Source organism: Centruroides vittatus, unplaced genomic scaffold (assembly GCF_030686945.1).
Source record: "Centruroides vittatus isolate TY-2023 unplaced genomic scaffold, ASM3068694v2 contig_2073, whole genome shotgun sequence".
NCBI lineage: Eukaryota > Metazoa > Arthropoda > Arachnida > Scorpiones > Buthidae > Centruroides > Centruroides vittatus.
In genome coordinates this window covers 463510-484097 of record NW_027121287.1, presented here as the reverse complement: position 1 = coordinate 484097, position 20588 = coordinate 463510, and the positions used below count along the sequence as shown (strand labels likewise).

The following is a 20588-nucleotide window of genomic DNA, read 5'->3' as shown; positions in this document are numbered from 1 at the left end:
GCTTTCGGCAAGAGCCACATGTAACTCAAAAAGAGCCGCATTTGCCCATATCTGTTATGAAATGTCCTCCCAGGAGGATCTCCCCTTGGCACATGTTGTGTTGCCATATTCCATTAAACCGAACAACCTTTATAAACACATAAAGGGTATACTATAGATTACTCCATATGGAATTTCGTGTGTTTGGGTATATATCTGAACTCAGGGGACCGAGACGAGTTCAACGATACTCTACTTTTGGACCGGAGACGAAAAATAAAAAAGTCGTCATACTTTTTTCCGGCGATCGCGCGATGATCGGAAGTCGCGTCGCTCTCTCCGCTTTCGTATCGCGTGTTTAACGCTCCGGCAGATGACCGTAGTCCGACGTCACGGTTTGCAGACTTTACCGCAAGATGGCAGTACTAGCAACTACGGTGCCGTCTGCACGAGAGCATTAAAAAAGTTTGGTAACTTAAAACGTGTGATAACTTTTTTATTTTTCGTCTCCGGTCCAAAAATAGGGTACCGTTGAACTCGTCTCGGTCCCCTGAGTTCAAATATATAATCAAAGTCCTGAAATTCCATAGGGAATAATCTACAGTACACCCCACATGAATATTCATTAATAATTATCAACAATATTAAACATTGTATAATACAGTAAAACCTACCTAAACGGAACCGGAATAAAACGGAAAAGGTTCCTCGGTACCGTGCTATTTCGATTTACACAGGTTTTACCGTATTTCCATAATTTACCGACGAATAAAATGGTCACGTGGGCCAATTTCGGACTCTTGTGGTAAAAAATAAAGCCGAAACATCATAAAAATTTCGCATTAAATTCGTCTGTTTAGAAAACGTGGCCGCGACACTCAAATTCTCATTAAAAAATTTGCATATTCCGCCACCTACTTGTGTGACGAAGAAGGGCGCCCGCGTGACGAGAGAAAATTGCTTCCATCATCGAAATCACACGATTCCTATACGTAAGCTAAAACGTTGCTTCTATAACTGTAATTAGCCACAAGTAAGTAATATTCAATTGAGCCGTTCACAGGCCATTTGTAAATCCTTAATATAATCGTCGTTATTTTTACATTTTCCCCGTAACTAATTTTATATATCGTTATATTAAAACATAACTTTCACGTAACTATATAGAAAGACACATTCTACAATGTTCATTTAAATTTAGAGTTTAAAAGGAATTTCAAAAATAATTTATATTATCAATATTTATACTTGTTTTCTGGACTTAATCGATTTGGCAAGTGAGCGGCTCAATTATTAACAATACCTAACTGTTACGTCATCTCTTTATATAAATAATAAATTAGTGTATTCGTATAAGAAAGTCGTCATTTAAAATATGTATAAGTCTATATAACGCTTTATTATTTAATCTACGTTAATGACGTTTCTTATTTTAAAAAAATTAGTAATAATTAGAAGAGATCTTAACGTAATCCTCTACAATACACGGATCAGATCCGTGACGTTTACCGAACGTCACAGAACTGATCTGTGTAATTGAAAACGAACTGTAACGTTGGTTTGCTTGTCACTTACGACTTGTTCGTTTTGTTCAGAAAGTGTATACTTTACGTCAATTTGACGTCATTTTTTTAAACTTGTTTATTACAAAACTGAAAATATGACGTCAAATTGACGTTAAAGGGTAAGTTTGCTTTATATATTCTAAAGTTGAACGTCCAATTGCTTAGTTTACTTCGTTTAGCAACGCGAGATGAGTTTGCATTTTTGCAATGCTTCAATTATTATTGTTATAAATAATGTAACAGTATACGAGACAAAAATGCTCATTTTGGGTAGTTAAATTCTCGTGCCAAAAAACTATTAGGTTTAACTTCGCGACATCGAGATGCTAGAGGGGGAAGAAGGTCTCTCCATCCTTGTTTATTCATTAATAATTTGATTTGAGTTTTAATTTCTCGCGGTTTACGAAACCTACTGTATTGCCTATGCAGCATTACAAAAACCTACTTTTAACTCTTCGCCCTGTGGACACTAGGCGGGCCTCTTTTAGCCAGTTCATTATGGGTTCGGCCGGGTCCACAATGGGGCGGTCGGGTGGTGAGGGACGGGGCCCGACATATCCGGAAGTACCACCCCCGAAAAATTCCTGGGAATTCGAACCCCGGTCCCCAGAGCGGTAGGCTGCCACCTCGACCGCTCGGTCATCCGGCCCAAAACCTCCCGTATTGTTACCGAACTACGTATTAATGTTACAAATTAAAAAAATAAATAAATAAAATGTAGTTTTACATGCCGAAGCTTCTACCGTTCCCATTAAAATTATTATTGTTTTTAACTAAATTGAATAATAGGGGTCGAGATTATTGATTTACAACAAATAAATCACATACAGTAATTGTCAACGACGTGTTTGCTGGATATTTTCATTTTACGTTTGAATTAATCTCGGAAGATCTGCACTCAAACAATGAAACTTTCAGCTTCGTACGCTGTGTAAATACATCGATAAGTACAATAAACGAGATTGTTAATCAATTTATATTTAAAAATGACATATTTATTAATTTGAAATATAAAACGAAACAAGGCGCAAAGTATTCTTTAATTGCCTTCTACTTGGAAAAACTCTAACGCTTAATCGGTCGATTAACAAACCATTGTTTTATCCTGTGTTGCGTGGTAATGTATAAAAATGAAAATTGCTATTTCCATTTTCTACGTGTTAATTAATTTCTCACGAAATACTTTATCGATTAATATTATTATGCCCGCGATCGTTGTCTAATGTAACACTTACTGTTATTGGTTATTGTATTAACGATATATAGTCGCGACCCGTAATATACGCTATACGACGTACAGTACTAAACGTCAGTCAATAAACAATACATCATCTATTGTTATGTGATAGGGTACAACTAAGCGCGTAGGAATGGTGTGGCTCACCTGGTTATGAGAAACACAACGTAGAGCTTAGGACACTTTCTCGTAAATTATGTTTCGGTAAATTCTACAACCGAGTGAAAAGGAAAGAAAAAAGTGAAACAATAAAAGTGTTTGTGTTAAAGATAGTGAAAAAAGTTTTAAAAATTAAAAAAACAAAACAGCCGAAAGATCAGATCCACATGTCGACTTTGTCATTTCTCCTTCGTGAACGTCAGATCATTACGGGGCGCCGAATTAATGCGATTTGTCACTCTGCGTAAGCAGCCAATTCTTACCTTTGTTCTAACACTTCCTTAACTTACATAACGAACGTTGTGCAAGGTATAATACGCCGACGTATAACGTTTATTACGTAATACGTCGACGTAATATACCTCGCAACGTATACTATTTACAAGGCAAAATTTTTCCATTCACTTAACACGGGGACCATCTTTGACCCCCGATATCTCCCGTTCTAGGTCGAATTTTCAAATTTGGCCTCTGTCGTGACACGGCATTTTGTTACTTAAATCAATGCGCAAAATTTCGTTCAAATCGGTCGAGTCATTAGTTGGAAAAACGTGTTTCGGCAATTTGTCAATCCGAGTCGCTGCCAAGGAAGCTTACTCGCTGCGCTTCGGCGAAACACATCCTGGTTAAGGATTTCGTGCCTCGAGATGTCTGAAATCCTTTACGGTACGATTTCGCGGCCCGAAATTGTACGCGAGGAATTGCCGAGTCCTTCGGTTGGACACGAGAGGTTCGTGCAGACTCGAATAACTCTTAAGCCCGTGTCCTCCGCCATCGCCTGGAAAATACCGCATTACAAATTCATCAATTAACGACGATAATTTTTAAATATAAAAATCTTTTTAATTTATACCTTGCAATTGATGACACAGTGGAGTAGTGGATAAAAAAACAAGTACGACAACTGCGATAAGGTAAATGTTTGTCATTAATTAAAATTTCTTTTAAAAATAATAAATTGACGTTCAGATATTCGACGAAAAACGAGATTTATTTGTCTTATTCATTTTCTTGTAGTTGTATTTACACTTCCATTGCGCCTAATTAATTTAGCGCTATTTCGGACCGTCAAACAAATCGACTGCTCTGTCCCTGTAGGTCGGGCCTGGCCAACCCGCGGCCCGTCACGTTAAATTGTGTGGCCCGCTAAGCAATATTATATATCTATTAAAACTTTTGTTTTCCCGTTACGTGTATACCAAAACAATTAAATAAATGAAAATTTGCCTGTGTCATTGTTACGATGCGCGAGTGCGGCATTATAACAATGACAAACTCTTGTATAACAATAAAATCGTATTCGTTTTGTATTTGTTTTACTTTTTTAAAAGCGTGTTTGCCTAAATTGTGGCCCACCGTCACGTTACGCGTGATCAAAGTGGCCCGCCAAACAATTTGGGTTGGCCGGGCCTGCTGTAGGTCTTCAGTCGTAATACACGAATCTAATTTCTAATGAAAAGTGTTTGCTTTCCTCAACACTAGATGGCATCTTCGGCAAATTTGCATTTTAAACATTATTTATTTAATTAGGAAAATTTATAAAGAAAATTAAGTTAATGAAAATAATTTATTTTAAAAACAAACAATGCAAATAAAGCTTCGTCGATATATTTTTAGCAATAAATACGAATTTTTGTAAAAATGCATGAAGTAGCTACGAGAGGGCAACTGACGCAGCTTCGTACTCGAGTGGGAAAGTATCGAGTGGCGAACGGTCGATTCTGTATGGTTATTTCAATAAAGTGGATGATACTCGAATTTTCGACACGATTACAAGTTGTTTTATAATATTTGATAAATGTCGTACTTGTGACTCGGCTTCGGCTATTAGAAATTTATATTTTATTACTACGAACTGTTATTTAAGACTTCGATAGTGTCAAATTAGAACCGCATTTCGATGGCAAATCCGCCATATTTAGTCCGGATGTTACTATTATATTTGCTGCGAATCGCATACATTACGTTATTTTATGTTCAAAAAAATGTTTAATTTTTGCATTAAATTGCAAAAAATACGTGAAAAAACATGCATTATAAAATAGCAACTGTGAAAAACTATTTTAAAAAAAGGAACAAATATGGCGGCGTCTTCCTCGAATGCGGAATTCTAATTCAAACATTGAGATTTACTTCATATTATTCTTGTCTACGTCTATCATTTAAGAATATTTTTAAGAGAATTTTTCTATAATTTCAGAACTTAGGCGAATTATTCCGAATTCGTATATATATTTTTTATGGCTTTCGGAGAAGCGGTTACAATCGCGACTGGCTCAAGCGCAACCTCGCTTCTCTTAGGTTCGTCCATCTAGAGATTATCGAAGAAATTAATATTTCTTTGTAAGTTCTACGACAAAAAGTGAAATTATAAATAGTTTTCCCTCAAAAAACGAGACAAATATATAGGATGGACCGAAAGTACACTCGAGAATACGAAACTGGGATCGATGGAACGAGCGATCTGCCAAACGGTGGGAGTGCCCGGGACGACTTTCTACGGGAAGTTGGCTCCTATTTAGGTGTTAGACACGCGAAGAAAACCAGAAAACTACGTCGGCCAGGCTCGAACCCGCGAGTCTCGGCATGGGCACTCTTCCCTTTCTCATAAATCTTCATCTTTAAAGATCCCCCGATTTAATTTAGAAAACAATACTTTCAAATTATTATTTCTTCGAAGGAAGGCAATGCTGGCGTAATTTATAGACAAGCAATAGCAGCCATTTCGATGCGGAAAACCGATATTATAAATCTAACAAGTTAGTCGGAGGCATTGGCTATAATTATTCGGCGGCACATTTTAAAAAAGGAGAAAAATGTCCGCCGTCGAGGACGGTAATTACCATAAATGATTTAAATGACCATTTTAACATTCAGATTTCTTCGCTCTACCCCCCTCTTCGAGAATGTTGTCGATGGTAGGAATTAATTACGTGTTTCCAGAACACGAACGGTTACGATTACATTAAAAGTAACTTTATAAAAAATACCGATAGGGGAAATTTATGCAGTTTCAAGCAATATCTAGTTACAAACAACCAACCGTGTTCTGCGAGACGCGACCACTTTAATCACTCGGCGATTATTCTTTTTTATCAATATATTTCAGACGCGTTCGGCACAGATCCCGTATTGTGACGTACGATATTTAGAAGAAAAATACAGAAAAATTATTTATTTATTTATTTTTCTAATTAATTATAAAACCAATTAATGACGTTAACCGTCCGAAAATGGAGTAGAAAATGCCCGCGTGTTCGCGCGTAACGGCGCTCGGTAACTCGTAACCGTCAGGTGGGAGATTTTTATAAATTGGAGCGCGCATCGATTTTAACGTAAGCAAAATGTTATAAAAATGTAAATAAATCATTTCTTTCGACGCATTTGGATTTTTCTAACGATAAAAATCTTGTAAATATTTACGATACGAGTTACGACGATCGGTCGAACCGGCCCGCGTTATATCGCACCTAGCAATAAGCGAAAATGGCGTAGACCTAAGTAATCGGAGTGTGCGAGAGTCGAGACGGAGCCCGAGCCACTACAAATATAGACGACATTTCTCTCCGGAAGTCGTAAAAATATACCTTTCATCGCTCGTCGCGCGCTTTGTCTAAAAAAATCGGGAGTCGTTTAGGGCGCCGGATACGACGATAACCGAGCCCGGGTACGGTACAAAGCGTATTTTCATTCGAGAAAAAGGCCGGTCGTTCCGCATATTTATACGCGAATAAATTATTTAAAATTTCATAAATATGTACGAATACGGCGTAAGGGAAAGGCTAAATATATAAATCAACCGTTTCGCTATCGGAACGAATCCCCGCCATTTATCGTCGACAATTACGACCGTTCGAATCGTATTTTTTGAGGACGTTCGTCGACTTTTACGCGAGTTTACGTTCGATAATCCTTATTTTTAATGTTAATAAGTCGAAGAACGATTGGTTGGTTTCAAAGAAAAGTAATCTATTTCACCACGCGTAACAAAAATTGATCGCTGTCGAGTTCCACTGGCGAACAGAAAAATACAATAATAATAAACTTTTGTATTTTCGTAGAGATTTAAATTTCGAGCCACGACCTGTAAAATTAAACAAATCTATTCGAGTGGCATCCGCGATACCATAAACGGAAGAGCATTTCCTTTATCTTTAACCCGAATACTCGAATTTCCATAGACTCGTAGTCTAGAAACCTTTCGTATTTCGCTCGTTAAGAAAATTTGAGCTAACGTTTAGTTTCGCAAATCTCGTAAAAGCCGCCGAGTGTCCGTTAAATCGGCAATTTAGATAAGCGACGAGAAACTGCCCGGTCGTCGATTGTACCGTTAAGTACCGGGTTAATTAAGACCTTCGGACGGTTTATTTATCGAAGACGAAATTTCGCGAATTTAAGCCGATTCCGGGAGGCGCGTAATGTAAATAAACATTTAGCCATTGGCCGCGGTTTATCGTTAATTAACTGTAGCGTCCGAGTGCCGATACGTTTCGTCGCGGTCGGGCTTCGAGGCTTAAACTAATAAACATTGTAATTTTTTGTGATTTTTATCCGTTACGCTCTATTTATATCGATCGAATAATAATCGTCCTCAACCTAGTTGACTTTATTAATGACGATAAGGAGATTCGTCCAGCCGTTCTTACTAAAGAATCTGCCGTCGGGCTCGACTCGCAATAGGCTCGTTTATACTAACGTACCTAATTAATAAGTACGTAACTCGATCTTCTCGCATTCTTCCGAGTTTTTAGGCATATTTTCTTCAAAAAATTTGTTTTTTAAACAATTTTTTCGCTTTTACGGGCTTAATACGGGCGTGTCGATTTGATAAGGCGGGTTTCGACTCTCTACTCGTTCGTGGGTTATAAAAGCCTTGCCGACGACTTTTAGAGTATAACCGTTGTTTATTTTTAGTAAACAAACTTATAAAAACTCCGAGCGAAAATAATAATTATTTATGTCTTCGAGGCTTTCGGCATTTTAGCCCGTGTCTATAAACGTTTCTTTATTAAAGCCGTAGTTTAGTCGCGATCACGTTTTTGAACCGATGCTACGTGGCGGAACAACGGGTTTTTAAGAGTAACGCCGGATTTATGGATTAAAATTAGCACGAACGCTTTACTACGGACGTAACCCGTATCGTAAAGAACTTTAAATATGTCCACGAAATTATTCGATGTCCTTCTGGCACTAGTTACCGATGCCAAAATTTCCCGCCGCCATATTTGTAACCGGCACCCGGGGCCGGATTATCGAATAGGCAAAGTAGACGAATGTCTAGGGCCCGGAATTCGGAGGGGCCCGGCTTCGGTGCAGAAGATTTCTCCGTTTCAAAACGAGTTAAAAATTATTTAAGAAATTAGATAGGACAGAAAAGGCTGTATTTAACAATTCCTACTAAGCTCCGCTCGACTAGCCATTATCTAAAAAAAAAAAGGTCGACAGCCACCCGTGCGTCGGAAGTAACGCGCGCCGCGAGAGCCCATTGTTTAGGAGCAACTTATTTAAATGGGGCCCCGATTTAAATTTTGTCTAGGGCCCGCTAGAGGCTTGATCCGGCGCTGCCGGCATCGTATTCGGTAGTAGCGTACGATTAGTACACTACTCGCTACGTTACGTATTCGGAAGTAACCGGCGATTATGGGTTCGAGTACTCGAAATCGGCGAGTGGTTTAACGACGGGTACAAAGCGCCGCAAAACGTCGCGGTAGACCCACGAACGGCACTCCTACCGCGTACGGACGTCGGCTACGAATATCGACGTCTTTCGATCGCGAATGTATGTTCGTACGTGTGTAAAAAAGGGGAGCATCTCGTAGGGTGGAACGAGCTAAGTTTCCGCTCGTTCGAGAAAGGAGGGAGGATGCCACCGGCCCGCAACTTCGATGCGAAACTAAAGGGAGGAGCGCGCCTAGCTTAGATAAGAGTCGGGTCCCGGGCGTAGACGGTCGTTTTTCGGAAATCCCCTTCGAACCCGGGGTCGTATAGGCTAATGTCTTAGTTCGTATTTTTGTAAGGACCACCCTCCTTACCGAATATCGACCTCGGCTTTCTCCAGACGTCTCGGCGATGGGTCGACGTAAGTCGAAACTTTGGTTCCTCGATAGTTTACGAGAGTAAAATCGGCATAAAACGGATTTATTTCTTAAAAGTAGTGTTTAATTCCTCATTTCACTTCGGAACCAATGGTAAGACGTGGCTGGCAATATTTCGGTCGAGCCGATACTCGATATTTTTCTTACTAAAGAAAATGCAATTATTTTGTTATTTAAACTAATAAAATATGCATTTTATGCTTTACGAAGTATAAATGTTAATTAATAAAACCGAAAATAATCATTTTTGTAGGGAAAAACTTGTTAATAGCTTTCGCTGCGGATAAAACGCGATCGCCTTAAATAAAGTATGAAAATTTAAATGAATTTACCGTAGAAGATTGTGAAATTTTTCAAAGTCTCGGCGTTTTTTTAATACGGAATCCGTAAAAGAAATGTCCGGCGATAACGTTGGAACGTGGTCATTTCTCGAGAAGAGTTTTACTTTCGGCTAATTTTAATCATTTCACCGAGCGCCGATAAAAATTCCATACCCGTTTAATCGATTTGGCATAAAAAGCGGAGGAGGAGGAGGCGAAAATTGACCCGGCGCGACAAACGAGTCCATGTTAATTGACCTCTCGAATTGAATCGCTCTTAAAGTTTGGAGAAAAAGTGCTATTTAGTAAGGATATCGCGTTTCTACGCTCGTTGCGTGGCGCGAAACGTCTCTACACGCGTATAAAAACGTAATCTGTTAGAAAAACAACTAACGGCGGATCTCGTAGAACGAGCCGGAGCGTCGGGAGTACGGCGCCCCGCCAAACAACATGGCGGACGAGTCGGTTCTAATTTATTACATTAAGTAGAGAAAAGTAGGAAATTTTTAACCAGGCCGGGGGAAAAAGCCATAAAGCGTGGCCAGCGATTCGGAATAAGTAATTGTCGGGCGTCTTCGCCTTCTTTTATCTCGTTTATCATTGGACGGGCGTAGAAACAGGCTGGCAAAATACAAATTTGTTCTGTGATTTTCTCTACGTGTTTGGAAATAAGATAAATCCCGGTAGCGAGTTTGGGACGGACGGGCGTTTTCTCGCCTCTTCGGCAGATCTCAAAAACTGGTCCCACTAAATTGTTTTTTCCAGATTTTCACTCTTTCTCGGCGCGCTTCGATAATTCCTACTTTACTATTCGCTCTGGTCCATTTATCGTCGCTCCGCCGGGTGTTTGGCTAAGAAGACGTCGTCTCCGTTTTACCGTGATAAATGACTCGTTCGACGCGCCACCGAATAATCCGGCGCTTCGCTAATAACCATTTGTTCTCGCTATCTTTCCACGTGGCGTCGCGTCGCGTCGCTCGGCCGCTACGCAAACCGCAAAACTTCCTTTTTCCCCCTTCTTCCCCCTCGAAGCATTTTAAATGCGGGTAGGAAAGCGTATAAATCGTTAATTTTTATAGTAGATAAATAACGACTTTTAAAAGGAATTGTTTATTAAAACTGGCGCGCGACGTCACGGAAGCGCGACGCTATTCAATATGGCGTATTTGCTTTTGTAAATTTATTATACTGTTTAGCTTACTTTACGAGTAAATTCGAGACCTCGCGTACATCATTATAGTTTATTTTACACGAATAAAATGCGTTTGACCTCTTAAAACGTTACAGATTTGTTTACGTCGAGTCAAAATAAACCGTGCTAAGTGCCGATAAAGAAAGGAAATTATTCTATCCTCCTCTCCACTTTATCATTATCTCGGATTTATCTGTTTATCGCTTCGGCTCGAGGGCGTTAATATTCTTAAAGACGAAAATTTATGGACGGCTCGAGTCGAAGACAGTTTCGATAAACGTCTCCGCTACGAAAGCCGCCGAGGAGTTGACGGATTCGAGTGCGCTACGTCGATATTATTATAAATAAAGAAAAGTCGGACGTTATCGTTCGGCCGCGTGGTAATTTGAAAAAAACTCGCTGTCGATGGGAGAAGCGCGATAAGTGGCATCCCATCGAAGATGGCGGCGTTAACCGAAACGGTACCTTTGACAAGTAGTAAAGTGTATCGTAGAGGGAGTCGATCGCTATCGTTTTTGTTCTAACCACTGTTATCATTCGTACTATTATTCGAAAAGGAAAATTATCGGCTAGATCGACGCCTCGAGTCACGTAGGGTGCCTTACCCGGGTCCCGTAACGGGTTGGTGGGGAGAGACAGATGCGCGTGTCTAGTGGGCAGCTAAAAACGCGTAATTAGAGACGAAACTCGAAACTAGAGATCAGGTAAACGCGGCGATTAACCTCATTAGTTAACCGGAACCGAAAAAGGGCACTTACGGGGACGATCGTATGTCGATAAGAGACGAATAAAGCGCGGCCAAATTCTAGGAAGTGCCGTAATTTACGGCAGAAGATCGTGTTGCTCCTGCGAGAAGCTTCTCCTAGAGTAGATGATGAAGAGGTGAATTAGCCTCGTTTTGTTATTGACGGGTCATTTAGATAACAATTAATAACCTCCGAGTGTCTCCATCCTTCGGTTTCCGATGGCAGACTCGTTTAAAATAGTAACCCGACGATTCCTCTTTTAATGCCACCAGTAAGAAAGTACAAATGCTTATTTTATACGCTTTAAATGTACAATATTCTTTCTTCTGTCGGATTTAGAGACCCAAACGGACACCATCTTGACAGAATTGTAGAAATCATTTTACATTTGGTCCGACGGGGTGCGCCATTTTCTAAAGGGGGTGGCAATTGTATTTTTGTTTAACCGAAAGACTTATCTAAACAATGATCTTAGAAGAGATTTTAAAATTCTCCGGAGGAGTTTGATTGGGCGTAAACTTAAAGAACTACTTTGCGGTCCATTTAACTTTCGCGTTATTCCTTTTTAACAAAAATGTATCGAGTGCCGTCTCTCTCTGTCGCAGTTTACGACGGAAATCGTAAACTGCGACGGAGAGAGCGGTCGAAAGAAGAATAGAGGTTACGGATGGCGGGGTGTGCGCGCTGTTCCATCGACGACTAACGTATAAGGAAAGTTTGTACGTAGGTAGCAATTTCTGGCCATCGAGGCCCACTAATTATCGAGATCGGCATGTGGCCAGGTTGCCATTTGTCCTAAATGCGGGACGGAGGCGAGATAGAGCCCGCCGACCGATTAAGCTAGCCGTCGACTTGGGTGGCGTTGCCCATTTTTCCATGCAGAATTACCCGACGTCTCGACTGTCGAGGAAGAATGATGGAAAAGTCGGAAAGGCCGGAGGATTTTGACATCTTCTGACCGTATCGTCGAGTTGGGAAACAGTGTAGCATTGTCCTGGTACGCTACAACCAATTCTGCTATTCGGCTCCCGATTGATATTAAAAATGTAGCATTTTTCTAGAAGATAATAGCTCGTCAGGAGGGAGGACAATGGATATCGCAGTCTGTTTTGCTTCATTCCTTCTCTAGTAGCCGAGTGAATGAATCGCTACATTAATGGGCACCGTCGGCTCTTAATAAGTCTGTTTTCTATCAGTTTGAAGTTAAGAATGACGTAAACACTTAGGATTTCGACCTTTTCTAACCCCAAACACTTAAAACTGACCGTGGGTGTGAGTGAGTGTTTTTTTCAAATAGCTTGTCACATCGTAGTCGTTACCGATTCCCATAGATAGCCCTATCGGTAAACGATCGATCGGATTTAAAATGGCGCATCTTGTATCCATCCCGCCCTCGACATAACGGGATTATTCTCGGGGCCATTTCCGAACCGAAATTTATTCTTTAAAAAACGGAACTAATCAAAATATTCGCTTTTACAAGCAAATAGTAATTTACGTGTGGGTACACGAAACAAAACAAATGCCGAGATCGTAACGCGAGGGCGATTATCTTTTCCAACGTTTACTTCTCGACGGTCTGTCATTATCTTAGCGATATTAAGGAATCAAGGTGAAGCTGTTCTAGGAGTGGTTGAATCGAGTGTGACTGGATCTGGGCCAACACGTATAAATGGCAGAGAGGCATGGTTCGTAGTTCCTTAATCAACTTGTCCGCCGATCGCGACTCAGCCGCAAGTTAAATTTACCGAGATTAATCTATAGCATTTATCGAAGCGGAATCGATTCAATGTAAGTTTATTCTACGCCATTTTGAAAAATTATTCTTTCGTTATTTATTCTTTTTAACCGACACATTAATCTCCATCGTATTTTGATGGCGAGGGGAAGGTCGGGTCGAGCCATTAATTAGGAATCCTTCGTCGACCAGTTGACAATGCCGTATCTCTCGAGAGTTTTAGATTCCCTTAACGTTTACTGCTTAAATATCCTTTAGAGACGGTCCAAAATGTGTTTCTATAACGAAAAGTTGGGGAATTTTGAACGTAAACGCGTTCTAAAGCCCCGCGTAAATCCCCGTGAGGTACCGTAATTAATTAAATGGCTCATTTAAGCCGCGTAACTTAGATGGGTCGTGCGTGCCCGGGTCGCTTAGTTGGGAAAAATTCTGCCGACGGATTCTCGATGATCGGGACAGAAACGAGAGGTGACTCGAAGATATCTTAGTTAATTTTCCGTGACTAGTTTGCGCGGGTTAATTGGTCGGTCATCAACTACGAATGACATCGAGATGAACTTTAATTACATAGTTACATGTTCGGCTTTTATATTTCTCTCTTCCAATCCTCGTGTAAATGTTAAAGGCGTGAAGACTTTTGTTTTATTCTTTACATCAGCCGGATCCCGGAGTGGGTCAAGGGCATCTCACCTTTACTGATATTATCGGCTTAACAATGGAGGGCCCACCAATCCTTTTGTGCCTACCAAAGAAGCGCAGCAACAAACCTCCGTGTGGTTATTCGGTGTGATTCGACTATTCCAGTTTGTTTAAAAGGGGCGAAGGTGAGAGAATTTTTCAGCTACCGCGCTTGTTTCGGTAGCAAAATATTCTCATCCTACAAAATCCCATACGCGGGCGACATCCCCACGCTCACTATAATTTGAGCTAAACACTTTTCGTTTTTGCGGGGTTAGACTAATTACACAGTCGAAACACGTTCTAGGACGTTTGCGTGGATTCGGAACACTTATTTTGGCACGTAAACAAGTTTAAAATCAGCAGTTTTTGATTACCCAACTAAATAGAACAAAATGTAATAAGCTCACTTGGACATCCGTAACTCGCCACACCCAAATACTAAATGCTCGTGGCTCGAAAAATCCTAATCGCTGTTTTTTTTAGTCTTTTGTCTGCTGGGGTGGGGATTGACAAAGTAGTCGAGTTGGAGTGGGTTGGTCCCCAACCCACGCTTAGCCTCAAATTACCGCGTGTGTCATGAGAAGCGCTAGCCACTCTGCGGACACGGAGTGAGTGGATCGCATTCCCAGAATCTTCTTGCCGAGGAAATTACTGTGATTTACAGCTGTCCCCTGCCGAGAATTATCGTCTCGACGATTGAAGACATTGAAATTATCAATCACTCTTTCTTTCTTCCTTTTTTCCTTTCTTCGGAGTGCGAACTTAGTCCGGTCGCTTCTCCCAAACATCCATTTTGTTGCCAGCTGGTTCCTGCACCGGCGTAATAAATAATAAGTCTTGTATAAATTTATAAAATATAAAGTATAATTTATAAAACGGTTTAAAAATATTATATTTTTGAAAAATTCCCTTTCTGTTCTCGATTTAGATATTACATTCTTTCAATAATAGAATACGTAATTGTAAGAAATCGTCGAGTGGTGCCAGTAATTTCTTCTTATTCATTCTTATAAAATGTGACACGTCTGAAGACCGATTTGTATTCTCGGCAGGCTGTTACCTGAGTGTTTATCACCAAAAATAATCAAGGTCCTTAAAACAATGAGTATAATTGAAGTAACCTATTACAAAAACTAGATGCCGGAATAAATTTCCAATCCCTTCTCATCTTTCTCGTCCTTTTCTTCTTCCTCTTCTCGTCGAGTATTACGGATGTGATTTAAGGTTCTAAACATAATTTAATAAGAGCAAAAAGATGTATTTAATTTTGTTTACTTCCAGACTTTAGACAGAGCGCATCGTGTGATAAACAGTGACCCAAATTCCTCGTTGTACCTCTAAAAGTTATGGAGTTTTGCCAATACTTTTTAATGCCAATTGGACCGAGTCAATTATTTTCGATTCAAAATATCCTGGAACCGAACCCATTGAGAGTTGTATTAGGTGATTGTCCTCAAAACAAAGGAGGGTTATGACGTAACGTTAAATTTTTTTCGGTGGTTGTCACTTTCAGACTGTTTGTCTCTGTTCGCACACCTGCGAAACTCGTAGGGCAATTAATGAGAAGCTATTCCAAGGGAAAGTCTCGATCTAAATTTGATTGTAGGCGAGTCATTTTTGAAGACGTTAAAGAGATCTTAAACTAGACCGTGCTCCTGTTTAAAAGAGGATGGAAGATTCGCGACACACAATATAGGATTTCTGGAAAAGTATGTCGAAGAAACAGGAACGAATTTATCTTAGTAATGAACTAAAAAGAAAGCTTAGAAGGTAATTGTTTTTGAGGGAAAGAGGAAATTAAATAAATATCTTCGATAACGTGTAGTAGTTAGATAGATGAAACATTAGATAACTTTTACAGTAGGCCTAGTTATTACAAGATAATTCTGTAGTATAACGTTCGCCCTTGACACGAAGCAAATTCCAACGTGATTTGCCTCGTATTTTGTGAAGGATGACCACACGGTCTCTTACCAGATAACCGCCTAAGCATAATGTACTCGAGATTCTCTTAAAAACCAGCGCAGATAGAAGCTGCCAATGATTTATGTTCGGTTATGGTTCGTTTACGAGTGGCATTGACGTATTTCGGAGTGCAGAACACGTTGTTCGACTAGCTACACGTGCGAGATTGTGATGGAAAGCGACGGCATCGATAGGCCCTCGCTCGTATTAAATACCGCTCTACGTTTTTATGCGAATATCTTTCGTTAGTCCGGACACGTGACGGTAAGACCCGATACCGTCGATAATTTAAAATTGAACGATTCGGATTTTTTCTCGCCCGCAAAGCCGAAAAGACGTGAAAAATGTTTTAATCCACTCGTCGACGACGAGTGTTACATCTGGCAACCCGTCATTCTTTCGAATAACGGATTAATGGCGCCGACGACCAATAGGAAAGCGTTACGAACGTGACATCACCGCCGCCTAGCGAGTGAAAACAAACTCGGAGAGTAGTCACGCTGATCGTAGGTATAGGCACGAATTTAATGGAATTAATAATAGAAAAATTATTTTATATTAATAGAAAATTGAATGCTTTCAAAACTCGTCTCGTTAAATTTTGCTGTTAAATTATCCGCCTGTTTACGTAACGCGAACGGAAACGGAAACGGATGCCATCTGGCGCCAGTGGAAGAAATTTTAAGGAGGAAGTTTCCTGGCGCCGGCGCTTCGGGCTAACGCCGACGTCGATGTACAATAATAATTACGTTGTACGCCGAGCGAAAACGAATAAACTTTCCGTATTCTAATCCAGTTGAAACAGACATTCGCTCGATGGCGGAGATATCGAGCGGTCCATTAGAAATGTAACTCTTGTGACAGCCGAATAGGGAGATGTTTATCAACTGGAAATGGTTACGAGATGATTTTCTGAACTTAACCCCTCTGAAGATAACGACTCCCTTTGACATATACTAAGTGCTACAATCAGTGCAGCGCTTAAACTGTCGATGGTCGAGGGTGATATACAAATACGAAAATCTCCCGCAATTCCCTTCTCGGCGGGGTTCTTCTGCCTTATCGTTTCTTGAAAAATGGGGCTGGCGCTTTCTATTCTTCTCCTTTGCAGGAAGCGTTTCGAGATCTGCCTGCTCTTCGGGCGACTTCTTTACAAAGAAGACCCCATTGATTGCCTATTCTTTCTTCTTGCAGGAAGCATTTTGGCCATCTGAGCGTAAGGTTTTTTCCTATAAATAAGAGCCGTTAATTGCAATATACAAACTGAAATTTCCTATTCTTCCTTAGGGAAGCGTTCGGCACTCCGAGCCTGCGAGGTGTTTTTTCCTTTATGTAAATAAGAAGTTATTAGTTGCCTGTTATTCCTTGATTCAAAAAGAAATTGTCTCGTTTAAGATATTATTCTTACAAATAAGGGGCCATTACATAAAAAGGAGATTGCCTATTCTAACTTATTTCAGATAATAAATTGGCAAATTGGCGTCGCTTTTCCAGCCTGTATGGTAACTGCCTTACAAATAAGGAGCCGTTGATTGCCATATAAAAAAGGGGATTGCGTAAGACCCGGATAACAATTTTTTTGGGTGAATATTCAAATATGCGGCCGTGATGATTGTGTTGGGTGTGTCCGGGTTGATGTCTTTTGTTCGTCGCTTCTACTCTTGGGTGGGAACTTAATGGAGGATATGATGCCAAAATTATTGTCGACCAATCGCTGATACGATGGGCGTTGAATAATGCCTACCTTAATGACGTAGTTCGATGCCAACGATCGGGTTTACTTCCAACTCGTCGAGTCTATCGTAAACGAATCTCTACCAATGAAAATTTGACCTTCTCACTACCCGTTTAGTTCCCTATTTTAGGGATTACTTTCCACAGAATTTCGTATTCTCGTCACACTTTTACCAAATCGATTCTCGTCGAAAAGACAATAATAGTTACAAAAGGCATAGATGATGGATAGATTATAGAAATAACGAAATTCCAAAGGGTTACGACAAAAAATAAATATATTCTTCAATGTCACAGCTGTCGTCGAGTTGGACACAGACATCCATTAAAACGGACCACAGCGATAGAAGGTCGCAAAGCGCCATTAACCTTTAATCCTAGATAAAATAATTTATTTACATGTTATTATATAAATATAACAGCCGATAAATGTTATGAAATAAGAAGTTGGAGTAAAAAATAATAATAATAAAAGACTTAAAAATTGGAGGTGCCGGGGATCGAACCCGGGGCCTTTCACATGCAAAGCGAACGCTCTACCACTGAGCTACACCCCCAACTGATAGGAAGCTTCGTTATTGAACTATTTAATCTATAAAGCAGTGTTACTAGTCGATACACGAACATTATTGGTGGAGATTTAACATTTCCGATCACGCTCAATAACCTGAATAGCCTCTTGTTTTATAAATGGGCATCTCGATTCGGTCAATCGTTATGCCCGTCAGGTCGAAGCACGGACAGGTACCATAAATATGTCGCGGGATTTTTTTATTATTTTTTTATTTTTCATTCTCTCCTGGAAACGTCAAACCCTTTCTTTACTTCTAACAGAAAACATCCCCATAAATCAGCCTCAAGGCCTCGGACTTCCCTGTTTAAGAGTAGGACAGGAAGTTAACGCTTTCGTCTACGCAATTGAATGAAGTCGACCAAAGCCACTGATTTATCGTTTACACAATCGACATTTTGATTTATACTAATCGTAAAAATTAATTAGGTTAAAAAATAAATCTTATTATATTTCCATAACCCGTGTTTACTATAACTCAACGCGATTACGATAAGTAGAGGGGGTTTATCTGTGTAACCGAATAGCCTCATCCACTCTAATGATTCGCTTATCGAGGTTATGCAACCCCTCTGATATCTCGTTTAATAATATTCAACCGGGATCCGGTGTAGGAATGAGGAAAATATTCGTCGGGAAGGAAAATTCTCGAAACGATTATAGAATTAATAGCCGTTTAATTATCATAAATCCTCCATTTGCAGTCGATTTTGATGTATGCCCAAACGGGGTTATCGACGAGGGATTCGTGTGTTGCAACTGTCGATCGGAATCGCGATGGCCACAAGGTCGATCGTCGGACGGGTGTCTTATATTCATTTTTCCTACAGCTAACAGAAATATCAGTCGGACTTCGCACTTCCTTCGTAAAAAAAAATCCTTTGGATTGGGTTCGGTGGTCGTGGACGTCCTCGTCGCACCAATCCGAGACGTTTACTGTCACAATTGATGGAAGTCGTAATGATTCAAAATGCCACATCTCGTCGGTGTAAATAAGGAAGAAATGAGTGAGAAGCCTTAATAAGGACCAAATGGCGAGTCGTTGAATCCATTTAATGATGGAGAACCTCACCCAAAAAAAAGAAAATGGAGAAGAAGAAGCGTAACGTTGTGAAGTTCTCGGAGCCGGGTCGTGATTAAAAAAAATTAATGGCTTCGAAATTAAGAGACTCGTAAATTGAAGGATGCACTAGTAAAATTCTATAATGTCTCTTCTAATACAAAACAAACATTTAACAAACTCGAAATGGCTTTTTATAGGAGTTACGAATAAAATTGGCCGTACCGCGCCTTCAGCAAATGGCGGCTTCTTTTAAATTAAAATGAGTAATATTTAAGTCGGAATTTTTAATATAGTTTTTATAATTCTAGAAATATATTGAATTAAATATTGTGTCTCTCTATCGTTTATTGTTGTATTGTGTTACCGACCGTCTGGATGCTTTATTGATTGTTGTAATTAAATAGCTTATTGTTTACACAGGGGCAAAGATCGAGATTATTTTCTTTTTCACCGTAATATTTTATTCTTCTGTTTAAATTACGAATTTGAAGATGATTTGCAACGGAAAGATAATCAAGACGCGGAAAAGGAATAATTATTATTAAATAGTAAAAGAATTGTTTAAATTTTTGAAAAAATCTCATATTTTTGGCTTAATTTTTTACGTTAATTGTACAGAGCGGAGAACAAATTGCGTGGAATTCCTTCCACCACATAATTCTAACTAAGTAGGCCTAGTCAACACTTCTTTCTGTCTGTTCCAGTAAATTCTACGAGATGGCTTCATTTGGGATTTTATCTGTAGAAACCCGGTTTAATCCCTGTTTTCCTAAGCTACCTGAAATCCGACATAATCTATATTGATGAGGCCATTTTCACACGCAACCCTCCAAGGTCGACACCCTGTAAATGCCACCCAACTTGTCGACCGAGGGAAGAACGAGAAAGAATTATAATCGGATTTATAAAATTCTTCATTGTCTTCGTATTTTAAATCGACTGGTAAACACGTTCCTCGATCGATAAACGAATAGGAATTAATCGTCGTTCGGGACGAGTTGCGAGCTCGGAGAATTGTTTGGGAGGAGACAGTTCATCACTTTTAAATATCACACCGCAGGGCCTTGTGATAGGCAGGAGATAACGCTTCTAATGACTCTCTTCGATGGAAGCTTCGGGGGTAATTCTTGATTAATTTTACCCCCTCTTCTTCTTCTTCCAATCACGATACGTAGGTGGAACACTTCCTCAATCCTACAAGCTACATTCACCCCGTTTTTCCCGAATATGTCAAAAATAAAATTAATGAAATTGGGTTAGATAACTTACGGGTTTTCTTAGCTCTAATTTTTATCATTTTATAAATTAATATTAATATTTATGTATAAAATGCTGGCCACCGGCCGCTCTTACTTCACTCGTCGGACGAACGAAAATTAATCGGCTCGCGTGGAATCAAACGATTTTAATTTATACGAAACCAGATTTATAATGAATTTCTTTACAACTTAAAATTAAATAAATCGAATTTTTATTTTATTTTTTCACTTAATTAATTCGTCGAATCGTATTTTAAGTTCTTATCATTCTTAACCTCAAAGAC

General features: G+C 39.7%; 1 protein-coding gene and 1 non-coding gene across 2 annotated transcripts in view; one reads left to right on the top strand and one right to left on the bottom strand.

The window, feature by feature from the left end:
- Positions 1-12977: 12977 nt before the first annotated feature.
- Positions 12978-20588, top strand: part of LOC136970638 (collagen alpha-1(IX) chain-like) — a 41578-nt gene continuing 33967 nt past the window's right edge. Inside the window, exon 1 of the mRNA XM_067265088.1 lies at positions 12978-13084. The gene's annotated coding sequence lies outside the window, so the exon portion shown is untranslated. The remainder of the gene's footprint in view (positions 13085-20588) is intronic.
- Positions 17897-17968, bottom strand: TRNAA-UGC (transfer RNA alanine (anticodon UGC)). The gene has a single exon. It is a non-coding gene; the product is annotated as a tRNA-Ala (tRNA).